Genomic DNA, 12,417 nt, shown 5'->3' on the forward strand with positions numbered 1-12,417 from the left:
TCCATTACAAGGGGGCTCAAAATGAATCACCTTTGACACTTTTTGCTCTACATATCGCGTTACGGCCTAATATGAATAAATATTTTTAAATATTGCCAGATTTAAACTTCTATTCATGTCTTCATCCAGACCTTTGGTTTTTTTCTTAATTATTTTTTTTTTTAATTATGCACTTACTCTAGTTCCATGTGTGTATCTAATGTAACCACTTATCCAGTTCATTTTTTCTTTCACTCCCGTTTTACTTACCTGTTACCGTTATAAGCTAGCTATGCGCTACTGTTGTTGCAACTGCTGTCCTTTGGTTTGAAAATTTTAATTTATAAACAGATTCAAGCGAATTGCGAAAATCCGTTGCAACTTAAATTTCATATCATTTCGTTTTAAATTTCACAAACATTTTGGCAAACATTTTTCTTATACTTTATGCACTTCATATACTTATATATATATATTATATATATGTATGTATATTAAAGAGTGTTCAGGTATGTAGGTATTTACAAGCGGGAAAAAAATTGTTTATTTAATATCTAAGGGGAAAATATTCCATTACACGAAGAACAAACGGATGCGTAGTTGAAGTAACTGGGAGAAAATTCATAAAAAGGTTTTAATTTAATAGGAAAAAGCTACTTTACTACGTTTCAAAGGGAGTAATTCAAAAATAAAATATGCAAAAGTAAACAAAGTGTACAAAAATCACATTCCGTTCGGTGGGCTGCTGGTTGGGCGACCTGGTTGCAGTGGTGGTTGAGATATTGATTGAGGTCGTGATAAACTCTGAGGGCCATCAAGTGTGCAAGGGGCGAGAAGGAGGATACATTTTTGTAACTTTTTTTCAACAAAAAGGAGCGAAAAATTGCGGTGCGAACAAAGTAGATAAACAAAATAAAAGATTGTTTTGGTTTTTTTTTTTTGGTTTTAATTATAAGTGCAAAAAGGGAGGAAATGCAAAACAAAAAAATTCCAAGAACTTTTATTCACCTTCAATGTGTACGAGTATGTGTCCGATTGTATTTATTGGCATACAAACACAAAGAGGAAAAACGCATACAATTTTAAGTGCGCAATAGAAATATTTCGTTTTACATACACACATACATACATTGTCTGTACATATATGGCCACATATGTATGCATATTTTTGTAGCAGCATTCGCTTCACATATACATATGTACAAATACATACATACATATATAGTCTAGTCTATGTATGGCTGCGTAATTTGGAATCTTTTGACCCAATTCGCTGATTGTTCATGCAATATTTATTTGATTTGATATTCGCTTGAACGATTGAGGAATTCATGAAATGTACCAATACGAGTATATGCGTTTGTATGTGCAAATATATGCTAGTTGAGTTGTGGTTACACCGCGAAGAAATGACGGAGCTGCAAGTGGTGTAGTTGGGGTACATCTGTATATTTTACTTATTTAATGCACACACACATACACAAACAAACAGTCTCACTGTGCAAGGGTAGGGATATCTCGCATCCCAGCTGTTTGACCAAATATACCAACTTTTTGTTTGTAAGAAATTTTTATAAAAATTAATAAAATAGATTAAATAAAACGAATTGAGATTTTCTGAGGTATATAGAGGAATATATATGGAAAAAAATTTCAAATTTAATAAAGGACAAATAAACTAAATTGAAATTTTCAAATGTCTATGGAGAAATTTGTATATAAAAGTTAAAAAAAATGATAAATAAAGCGAGCTGAAATTTTCCGTTATCTGGGGAAAACATATAAACGAGTAAAAACTAAACATACGAAAATTTTTTTGGCAACAAATTTTCAGAAAAGAGACAAATACAGCGACTTGAGGTTTTCCAACATGTAAAAAAAATTTTTTTTTTTTTTTTTGGTATTTTGCGATTGGTGAATTGCGATTTTCCGAAGGTCAATGAAAGAATATATATATTTTTTTTTTGTCTAAAACTAAATATACTAATATAATATTTTTTATTACAAATTTTTATTAAAAAGAACAAAAAAATTAAGAACGTCTGTGAAGAAAAACGCATAAACTTTTTTTTTATTAAACTGAAAAATGAAAAAAAAGTTTATAAAAGGAATAAATAAAGCGAAGTGAGATTTTCCGGTGTCTATGCAGCAAAAAATAAGAAATTTTGTTTAAAAACTAATTATACTAATATAATATTTTTTAATAAAATCTTTTTATAAAAATTTCTAAAAAGGATAAATAGAGTGAATTGGGGGTTTCCAAAGGAAAACATATAATTTTTTTTTTTTATAAAAATTAAATATACTAAAATTTTTCTTAAAAAAATATTTTTTTGGTGAAATCTTTTTATACAAATTTTTAAAAAGGGCAAATAGAGTGAATTGAGGTTTTCCAAAGCTCTATGAAGGAAGACATATATATTTTTTTTAATAAAAATTTAATATACTAATTTTTTTTGTTACAAAAATTTTATAAAAATTTATAAAAAAAGTCAAAAAACGTGAATTCAGATTTTTTGCAAAACATATAAAAAATTTTTGTATAAAAACTAAATATACCAAGAAATTTATTTTTTGATAAAAACTTTTTATACAAATTTATAAGAAGAGGAAATAAAGGTCCGAAGGTCAATGAACGAAAACATACAAATTTTGTTTTTTTTATAAAAATTTAATTATACTAATATTTTTTGTTACACAAAATTTATAAAAATTTATAAAAAGGACAAAAAACGTGAATTCAGATTTTTCGAAGGTCAATGAAGGAAAACATATAGAACTTTTTTCTGATAAAATCTAAATATGCTAATATTTTTTCTTAAATCAATATTATAAAAATTTATAAAAAGAGCAAAAAAACTTGAATTGAGTTTTTTTGATATTTATGCAGGAAAACAAATAAATTTTTTTATAAAAACTAAATGGCGGCCGCCGTAGTCGAATGGGTTGGTGCGTGACTACCATTCGGAATTCACAGAGAGGTCGTTGGTTCGAATCTCGGTGAAAGGAAAATTAATAAAAACATTTTTCTAATAGCGGTCGCCCCTCGGCAGGCAATGCCAAACCTTCGAGTGTATGTCTGCCATGAAAAAGCTCCTCATAAAAATATGTGCCTTTCGGAGTCGGCTTGAAACTGTAGGTCCCTCCATTTGTGGAACAACATCAAGACGCACACCACAAATAGGAGGAGGAGCTCGGCCAAACACCCAAAAAAGGTTTACGCGCCAATGATATATATATATAAATGTATTTAGTAATATTTTTTTATAAATTTTTTTTTATAAAAGTTTATAAAAGGTACAAATGAAGCGAATAGATATTTTCCGAAGGTCTATGAAGGAAAACGTATATAGTTTTTTTATAAAAACTATTGCACTAATATTGTTTTATTAACATTCGGTCGGTGTATCCAAAAATCCACATAATTTTTTGCTCCGTGAAACTTGTTTTGATCGGATAATGCTTAGTAGTTGTTATGGCATGTCTTTAATTAAAAACCGTTATTTGGCAATATTTTCACAACTAGATAATAGAAAAAAAATTAATTTAGCGATAGATTCTATTAAAACATTTGTTGAAATAATTAAAAACTCCAATAAAATAATAAATAAATAAATAAATAGATAAATTAATGATAATGCAATAATAATAAAAATATGCAGTTATAAAATCAGCTAATTTTTGAAATCAATAAATGCACATAAAAACTCTTTTTCATAAGCACGCACTTGTGTTCCAGGTGCTTAATTACTCAAAACTTATTAAAATAATCTGTTAGAAAACAAGTATTAAAAAGTTGGCTTGAAAAATATCTAAGTTCGGCGTTTACGCTCTCTTTTAAGAAAACAAAACCGAGGTTTAAAAAATGCAGGCGGCCAAAAAACTTTATGGTTTTTATGGACTCAATCCAGTGACGAATACAACAGCAAATCGTTCGGATATTATGGAAGATGAAGCACACTCTACAAAGCTACTCGTCGAAAATTTCCATTAAAAGATCAAAATCTTCAAATAAGGTCAGCACTTATTCCATGGCTCAGAAACTGAAAATTAGGGCAACCCTTTGAATAAGTTTGAAACCATTCGCACAAGGCTGGCAACAGAAAGAAGCTCAATGTAAGAGTGTCACACGAGCGATCTGATATAGAAGAAGCTCTTGGACCGAATTGAGTTGAATTTTAATTCCTTGCTGAAACCTAACGAAGTCGACACATTTTTGAAGCGGCTGGGAACTGGCAAGAGGTCGCATACGATCAAGGTTGTGGTGAAATGGCGTTGGGCAGCCCAAAGATCGCCATGAAGGTTTTTCTGTATGCTTGGTAAGCTTGAGACAGCTTCCCAATTCTGCTGCCATTAGAACAAAGTCACAATTAGGATAACAACAGCCTCTGCAACAAATGATCAGATGGATGGAAGCAAGCGATCAACCGGAAGCGGCCAGAATAGGCGAATAGACAAGGCATTGAGTTCCATCAAAATCGAGCATCTTTTCAAGGTGCGTTAAATATATTTCAAAGTACCCAAGAGGATTCAGCTTGTCTTCCAAACATTGTAATGTGCATACATGCATACATACATAGGTAAGTATGTGTATATATCCATTTGCACTATTTCTATTCCGTGCATGGGCGCCCCACTGTAAACGCAAATTCTATTAAATTATTGACGTTTTTATCTTTGTATTAATATTTACTTGAATAAAAATATTAAAAATTTGAATGAATTATTTAATGCAAATTTGAGAAATGAAGTGAGCAAAATATTAGCATTGCATTAAGGTATAAAAATTTACCAAAAGTACAAGGAAAATTATTTCGCTTTAAAATTTGTCAAAGAATTTCTAAGAAAAGCAGAAGTGATGTAAAAATTTAATAATAAAATTGGAAAAAGAATTGAATATTTAAACTTTGGCACAGCTGGAAATGGCAGGCAAAACAATCTGAGAGAAAAATGTTACGCAAAATGGTGTATGATGTATTTACAAGTGTGCACGTGTGTATGTGTGCGTGTATTGCGCATAAATGTATGTGAGAGTATTCATAGAAAGAAGTGCAAAAAATGGGAAAATGTAATTCAAAATTGTTTTTTTTTAATTTATTAGAATATAATAAAAAAATATTTTCATTACTTTTTCGCTTCAACCGCTGGGTGAGAAGAATAAATTAAATTTGAAGCAGCTGCAGCCTTTTCAGAAAATATCCTAGCAGCGCAGTATCTTTGACTTGCAGATGGCCAAGCAAATTATTAAGCTTTTATACTTTCTTACTTTGTTTTTTTTTCTGGTATGTTTTTTGGTATTTTTTGCTGGCCTGGGTACGCTGTTTCGATTTTTCGCTTCGAATTTTTGCCACCAACTCCCTACGCTTATGGTTGGTTGGATTTTGTCCTTTTCTTTGCGATTGTTGGTGCTTGTGTAGAACAGAAAATTTTTCTAGCAAAAAAGCAGAAAATCAAGCCTTGCCAAATCATACAAGCAAACACAAAATGTTGCAAAAATTCGCACTTTCAATGAAATTCACTGGAAATTGTTGAAAATTTCACTTTGCAATAAGCAAAAATTCAATATTTTCTATATGTACAGGTATTTTTTCTTGGATTTTAGCCACGTTTACAACTACCGTTTGTGTTTCGAGAGCAACCGTTTCGAGCAAAGGACACTTTTAGTCTGTCGCCTGAAAGTTGAGAGCTCTGCACAAATGTTGTGTCTCTACATCAAAAGGAGTTGGCTCGCATTCCATGTTTGTATGTTAAGGTATGTTGGTGGTTAGCAGGCAAATGTGTGTTTGTGCGTTTCGTGAAAGAACGACGCGCGCAGAAATACCCCACAAGGAAATCCATCAGTATGAAATTGGTGTGTTGTGCCTTCCGGCATTGAGTTGGTCATACTTTGAAGGCAATTGATTTGCAATGGATGAAATTATTCTGAATCAGATATTATTCACTTTTAAAGGTTTTCATAGCAGAGTTGCCTCCATGACATATCTTCCATGATTGGCACATATCAGGTCAGTCCATAAGTTCGTGCGTTTTTTAAAGGTGGTTTTAAAATTAATAAAAAAGATGTTTAAAGTATTTATTAATCAATAATATATTTTCCTTCATTATTAACAATATCTTCCCAACGTTTAGGCAAATTTTTAATTCCCTGCTCAAAAAATTGTTTGTCCTTGGAGCCAAAATACGCTTCGATATCCGTTTTTATAGCTTCTTTTGAGGAGTAGTTCTGTTACTCATATGGCATTGAAGTCCACGGAAAAGGTGATGATCACAAGGTGCAATATCCGGAGAGTATGGTGGATGCAGTATTAGCTCCCATCCGAGCTCGTTCAGCTTGCCTAATGTTTGCCTTGCGGTGTGAGGTCTTGCGTTGTAGTGGTGAAACCAAACTTTGCGTCTATTCACCAAAGACGGTCGATTTTTTTTAAGTGCCTCATTCAGGTTTCATAGCTGATGGGAATAATAATCAGTAGTTGTCATCTGGTTTGGTTCCAGAAGTTCATAATAGAATATCCCACCAAATAGACAGGAGAATCTTCTTGGGGTGAAGGCCATCTCTAGGGGTGGGTTCTGGTGTTTCGTCTTTAACTAACCATTGGCGTTTGCGAACAGGATTATTGTAAAGGTCCCATTTTTCATCACCAGTTTTCATCACCATTACAGTTCAAAAAACTTTCATTTTCAAGCCATTGCAGCAGCTGAGAACACATATTCACTCTCTGCTGAAGGTTGACGACGGAAAGTCTAGCATTGAAACCTTTCCCAACTGAGCCAGGTGCCTGTGAACTTTTCCATGCGATGAATTTGACCTCTGAGCTATCATATGGCCTGTCAAATTTGACACAACTTCCACGAGTTCGAACAATTCATCGGAGTTAAAGACTTCGGGACGACCAGCGACCACTTCGGAATTTTGAAAACCACTTCTGCGCAGTCCTTACACTCAAGGTATCCTCTTCGTGAACAGTGTTTATTTCTGCAACAGCAGTTCTTGCATTTTTACCACTTTTATAAAAAAATTCAAAATATGCCTCTTATACGCGTTCGAAGACTCCATTTTATTTTTTAACAACACGTGCTTCTATCCGCGATTAAAATCTCTTGTTGAATGCACAATATATTAAAGAAAATATAAATAGTTCCGTTATATTCCGCGAATACTTTTTTGTATTCAAAAATCGTTCAAATTATGTGTAAAATACGCACGAACTTATGAACTGACCTAATATTAATCTATACAGGGTGCGTACGGCATTTGAGGACAACTTAAGAGTAAAACTTATTAGCTTTTATTTTGAACAAAATATAATGACCCTCATGACATTTACATCAACTTATTTTATGACTTCAGAGGAGAAATGGTGCAATGAGAATGCTTATTGGTTTCACGCTCGACTACGTCCTATAAGTCCTGGGTTGGGGAATAAGTTCATAGCGTTTTTATATTTCTTTTATTTTACTTCGATTTGTTTGCTGTTCCGCAAAGGTTAAGTATTCGATCGATAGAACTCTTTCCGCTCTACAAAACTATGTTAATTGTATTGTTGAGTTATTACATTTATTATTAGTTTTGAGGATTAGAAATGGAATACCAAGTAGGCATAAATCAACATTTTCAACACCTGCGCTTATTTGTTTTTCTTCGAGGTCAAAAAGCTGCCGAAGCAGCCAGAGACATTTGTGTCAAGGCGAGTCTACAGCGCGGAAATAATTCCCAAAGTTCAAAAATGGCGACTTTGACGTGAATGACACGTACCGCAGCGGAAGGCCTTCTGAATTCGACGAAAAACGTCTCAAATCTCTTTTGAAGGAGCGGAGGAACGGTCGCCAAACAAGTCATGAATTGGCAGAAACAATGAACTGCGATCATAAAACGATTTTGAGTCACTTTCAATCAATGGTATTTACTGAAAAATTGGGAGTCTGGGTGCCTTATGAGCTCAACGAGAAAACCAAAGAAAGTCGTCTTCAAATTGCATGGCAGCATCTAGCCCGCCATCGAGCAACAGGCGGTCATAAACAGCGCTTTTTGTGCCGAAGCGTCACGAGAGATGAGAAAATGTGCCTATACATCAATCAAAGAAAGGAGTGGATGGCTCCAAGATATACGCCAAAGCCGAGAGTCAAGCCTGATTTTCATGCGAAGTAGATCATGTTATGTATTTGGTAGGGCTGGGGGGCATGGTGCACTGGGAAATGCTCGACAAGAATGCCGGTATCAACAAAGAGCTCTACATTGTCCAGCTACACCGCGTGAATGGGGCTATTCGAGTGAAAAGACCTGATCGACATGGTCAAACCATACTCCACCACCACAACGCCAGATCCTATATTGCACAAGTCGTCAAAGCCGCACTCCAAAAGCTCGAATGGCAGGTACTTTAGCATCCGCCGCATTCCCTGGACCTTGCACCGACCGGTTACCATTTCTTCCGCTCCCTGTCAAATCATATGAAGGGCGTTACCTGGGATAACAAAGAGGACCTTAAAAGCTGGCTCAATAACTTCTTTGACCCCAGACCAGGCGATTTGTGGGAGAACGGCTTCAACAAATTAGCCGCGAGGTGGTAAGAGGTTGTAAACAGCAACCGCGGATAAATAATACATAGATTAACTTATTGATGTAATTATTGTTTTTTTGTTTAAATAAAAGTCTTTGGTAAAAACGCTACAAACTTATTCGCGAACCCAATATTTCTGCCAGGAAGATGGACATCTATTTTTCTACAGTTTCAGAGTATCTTAACCTCGCTCGGGAAACACCAAATCATGTCACCTTCTTGACTTCAGGTCAGCATTACAAAAATGAAATAAAAAAAAATCGTTTTCGTTAATACTCGTACGCCGACGGGCACCTTAATTAAAAAAAATCAGATAATCGAGCCCTGTAGACTCGAACTAACAACCCAAGATAACATCTGCAAAGTGTAAGAAGGCGATTAAGTGCATCCATATTTAGATTCTGATACTGAAACCGTAAGCGAGATACTTCTTAGATTCTGCAGATTCATGGTATTTTGTGCCCCAGAGAGATACTTATGAGCGCTTAGGAAATTAGTAAAATACCAGAGATTTCCGTCACTCATTCAAATTCGTAATTTCGTACAGGGCATGCACGCATACAATTGCAATCGATAAAAGTGGAAAGAATTCCTAACGTGATAAGTCGCGCAAATATGGGCGTAGCGAAAGGTTTTCAGAGCGGTAGCAGGTGAAAGAAACTACGCCTCGATAACCGAATAAATGTTCGTGTAAAAAACGAGTATAGACGATAACGACAACGAGGCAATCTAAACAACAAAGCGTCCAAACAAGCTGCAACAGTTTGTTGGAGGCACGTACACTTGAGCAGTAAATAAATAGTACGCCTTCCATTGTCCTTGAAAACTAAAGCTTGCCTTGAATCAATTCTGGCCGCCCTTGAATGGCACCGCACAAGTATACTTTATTTTCACGACACTACTCGTATTTAATTACTTTATCTACAAACGTTGAACTGGACGGATTATGGATTTTTTAGCCATTGCCTTGAGTTAGTTTTTTACAAAAATTGTTTATTACCGATTTTTGTGGTAGAAAAAAATGCTTGTATATATACATATATTTGACCAAGCCCACCAAAATACCTGCATACTCATATATGCTTTTCAGATACGTATTCAATATTGTAAAATAGCCCTTCAGCCTCAATCACCTTCAAATATCCATCAAACTTCCCTGCTGTAATTCTCAAGTCCGACGCTTTTTGCATTTGCTACTACTACCCTTATCTCGTTTTTATGGTCGAATCCCCATTTACTCCCTTTTTTGTGTATCTCCCGCTTTTCAATTTTGTCCTGCTCTCTCTCTCTCTCAGTGACTCGTTTACGTTGCTCTGTTTATCTAAATGTTAACAGATTTGTTGTCCTATCTATGCTCCTTCACATAAATATTTTACCCACACTGATTCCCATTTTCATTCTGTTTTATATTTGTGTTTACTTCTCAATTCCATTTTGCTTTCTCGCTTCTCCATGCGCGCGCATAGTTTATAAATATGGCTTTGACGGTTATCAATGGCAGCTGAAAAGTCACCTGAACTTAGCTGTAGTTATTGGCTGGTACAGAAACATCAGACTACTGTCAAATAAGACAAAAGCAGTGATGCATGGAAACTTTTAGTGAAGCAAAGTTTTTATCGACTCGACCTTTTAAACTTTTTCAAAACCACTACTCCTAGACTTAAAAAAATGTAATACTGTAGGTCCCTTCGTTTGTGGAAAAATATCAAGACGGAGGAGGAGCTCTACCAAATACCCAATAACGGGTGTAAGCGCCAATTATATAAATATTTATATTACTCTTAAATAGGAGCCGGTTGAAGTATTTTCAGAACCTGGCTGTTCGCACACTGTAAGCCTTCTTGATTTAACTAGTGAAGCCGCTGAATCTACTTTATAGAGCTCATATAGCTTATAGCTTCATCGTCGCATAGCCATACAAATATTTCTCGAGTATTTCAAGAGTCGCTTCGTTGAACGGTTAGTGTTGTACTCGACCTTTATATCGAAGACAAGTATTCATGCCGAAAGTATCAGCGAGAAGTACCCGATACTTACTGATATCCGACTAAAACTCAGCTCCTTGCTTAGCGCTCTATCTTATTAGGGATTGAAAATGTGCCTTTAAGATCTTCTCATCTTTCTGAACCGCAATTTGTGCCGCTATATGTCTCGTCTAAATTCGTGAAGATATTTTTATTTCGTTTTCTGTCCAAGAACGAAACCTCGGGTATGTAAAAAGTTCTCTAATCTCTTGGACTGTTTTGGCAAAAGCAACGGGGCCCCTGTACTGAATTTGTTTGAATCAAGCATCCAAAGTGGTAGCTATAACAATGGTTCTGTGGCACTCTACTTGACATATGACGCCTTGAAGAGCCTGGAGGGAACCTCCTTTCCCGGCAACATGCGCACAAAGCGCTGCGCCCAAAGCAAATGCTGAAAGCGGCATGCGACTTGGTGACTGAGACTATGAAAGAGATGAGACGTCTGTGAATACTGAGACACAGCAGCGGAGGCCAATAACCTTCCCTCTAGCGCGATATAATTTGTAATTGTCGATAGTCCCGCAACAAGAGGAAATGGGAATAAACAGGCTTAGCCAGGTTTTAGAAGGCCACTTGAGAGTAGTGTGGCTATGAAATTAAAATAAAAAAAAAATCTACTTGGCCGGATCATTTTTCCAGCGCAGGTATTATCGAGCCAGTACAAGAAAGCGCGCACTCGGTGAATAGTTGCATGAAAGGCTGGTGTAGAAAAAGGGCTCAGTACTTTAACATAGTACCGAGTATTTAAACGTAGTTTCTTGTAGCGGAAAAAAACTAAGCTGGTTCTAGACTTTTATGTGAGTGTGAAAGCTTAGCTATGAGAAGGCTGCGCACTCTTGATACAGCATTTTTAACCGATGTAGCGGACATAGCCCATCTAAAACTAATGAAGTTCTGCCGCCGTAGCCGAATGGGTTGGTGCGTGATTACCATTCGGAATTCACAGAGAGGTCGTTGGTTCGAATCTCGGTGAAAGCAAAATTAATAAAAACATTTTTCTAATAGCGGTCGCTCCTCGGCAGGCAATGGCAAACCTCCGAGTGTATTTCTGCCATGAAAAAGCTCCTCATAAAAATATCTGCCGTTCGGAGTCGGCTTGAAACTGTAGGTCCCTCCATTTGTGGAACAACATCAAGACGCACACCACAAATAGGAGGAGGAGCTCGGCCAAACACCTAACAGAAATGTACGCGCCAATTATTTATTTATTTTTTTTATAAGAAAAGCGACGGAGTTTGTACGGAATGGAAACCACTTAGAAGATGGACAAGTTTTTCCATCGATAGTTCAGTAGTCATAACTAATTCAAAGGCCACAAGAGACCCATAGCAGTTGAAGAGCTTCAGCTACCCCGAGGGGCCCGCGTTACACTGGCACAATTACGTTCTGGATACTGTAGCTCTAGCAACTAAACTCCTACTTATCCAGAATTGATCCCGACATACCTAACATATGTCCTACATGTGAAGGCACTCCGCAGAATACTAACCACCTTTTCACATTCCCCACCAGACCCAACCTGTCGAAACAGCAAGTTTCCTGGGCCTACCGTTAGATGAGCTAGACGAAGGCGACCGGTAACTACCCTATCAAGTAAGCTGCTACAACAACAACAACAACAACCATAAGAGATCGCAAGAATGAATGATTACTAGATTTGGCAAGCCGAAGCAAAATTGTGAGTGTAACTTTGGCTGCACGGCATCGGGGATTCGGCGGCAGAATTTTGCCGCTGTCGTAACCCTGGCTATGCCAGAAAATCAGCTGATTACTTCAAAATCGTTGAGATTCGGCTAACGGTCTGATGTTGGCTACACTGCTGCATTCGGTACATCGAGGGAAACCATACTAAGTGT

General features: G+C 36.0%; 1 protein-coding gene across 2 annotated transcripts in view; it reads right to left on the reverse strand.

Moving 5' to 3' along the window:
* LOC129244683 (serine-enriched protein) overlaps window positions 1–5,611 on the reverse strand; it is a 38,782-nt gene extending 33,171 nt beyond the window's left edge. For both annotated transcript variants that reach the window (XM_054882454.1, XM_054882455.1), the window contains exons 1-2: window positions 5,108–5,611; window positions 250–440 (exon numbers count right to left, since the gene is read on the reverse strand). The gene's annotated coding sequence lies outside the window, so the exon portion shown is untranslated. The remainder of the gene's footprint in view (window positions 1–249; window positions 441–5,107) is intronic.
* Between the last annotated feature and the right edge of the window lie 6,806 nt (window positions 5,612–12,417).

Source organism: Anastrepha obliqua, chromosome 4 (assembly GCF_027943255.1).
Source record: "Anastrepha obliqua isolate idAnaObli1 chromosome 4, idAnaObli1_1.0, whole genome shotgun sequence".
NCBI lineage: Eukaryota > Metazoa > Arthropoda > Insecta > Diptera > Tephritidae > Anastrepha > Anastrepha obliqua.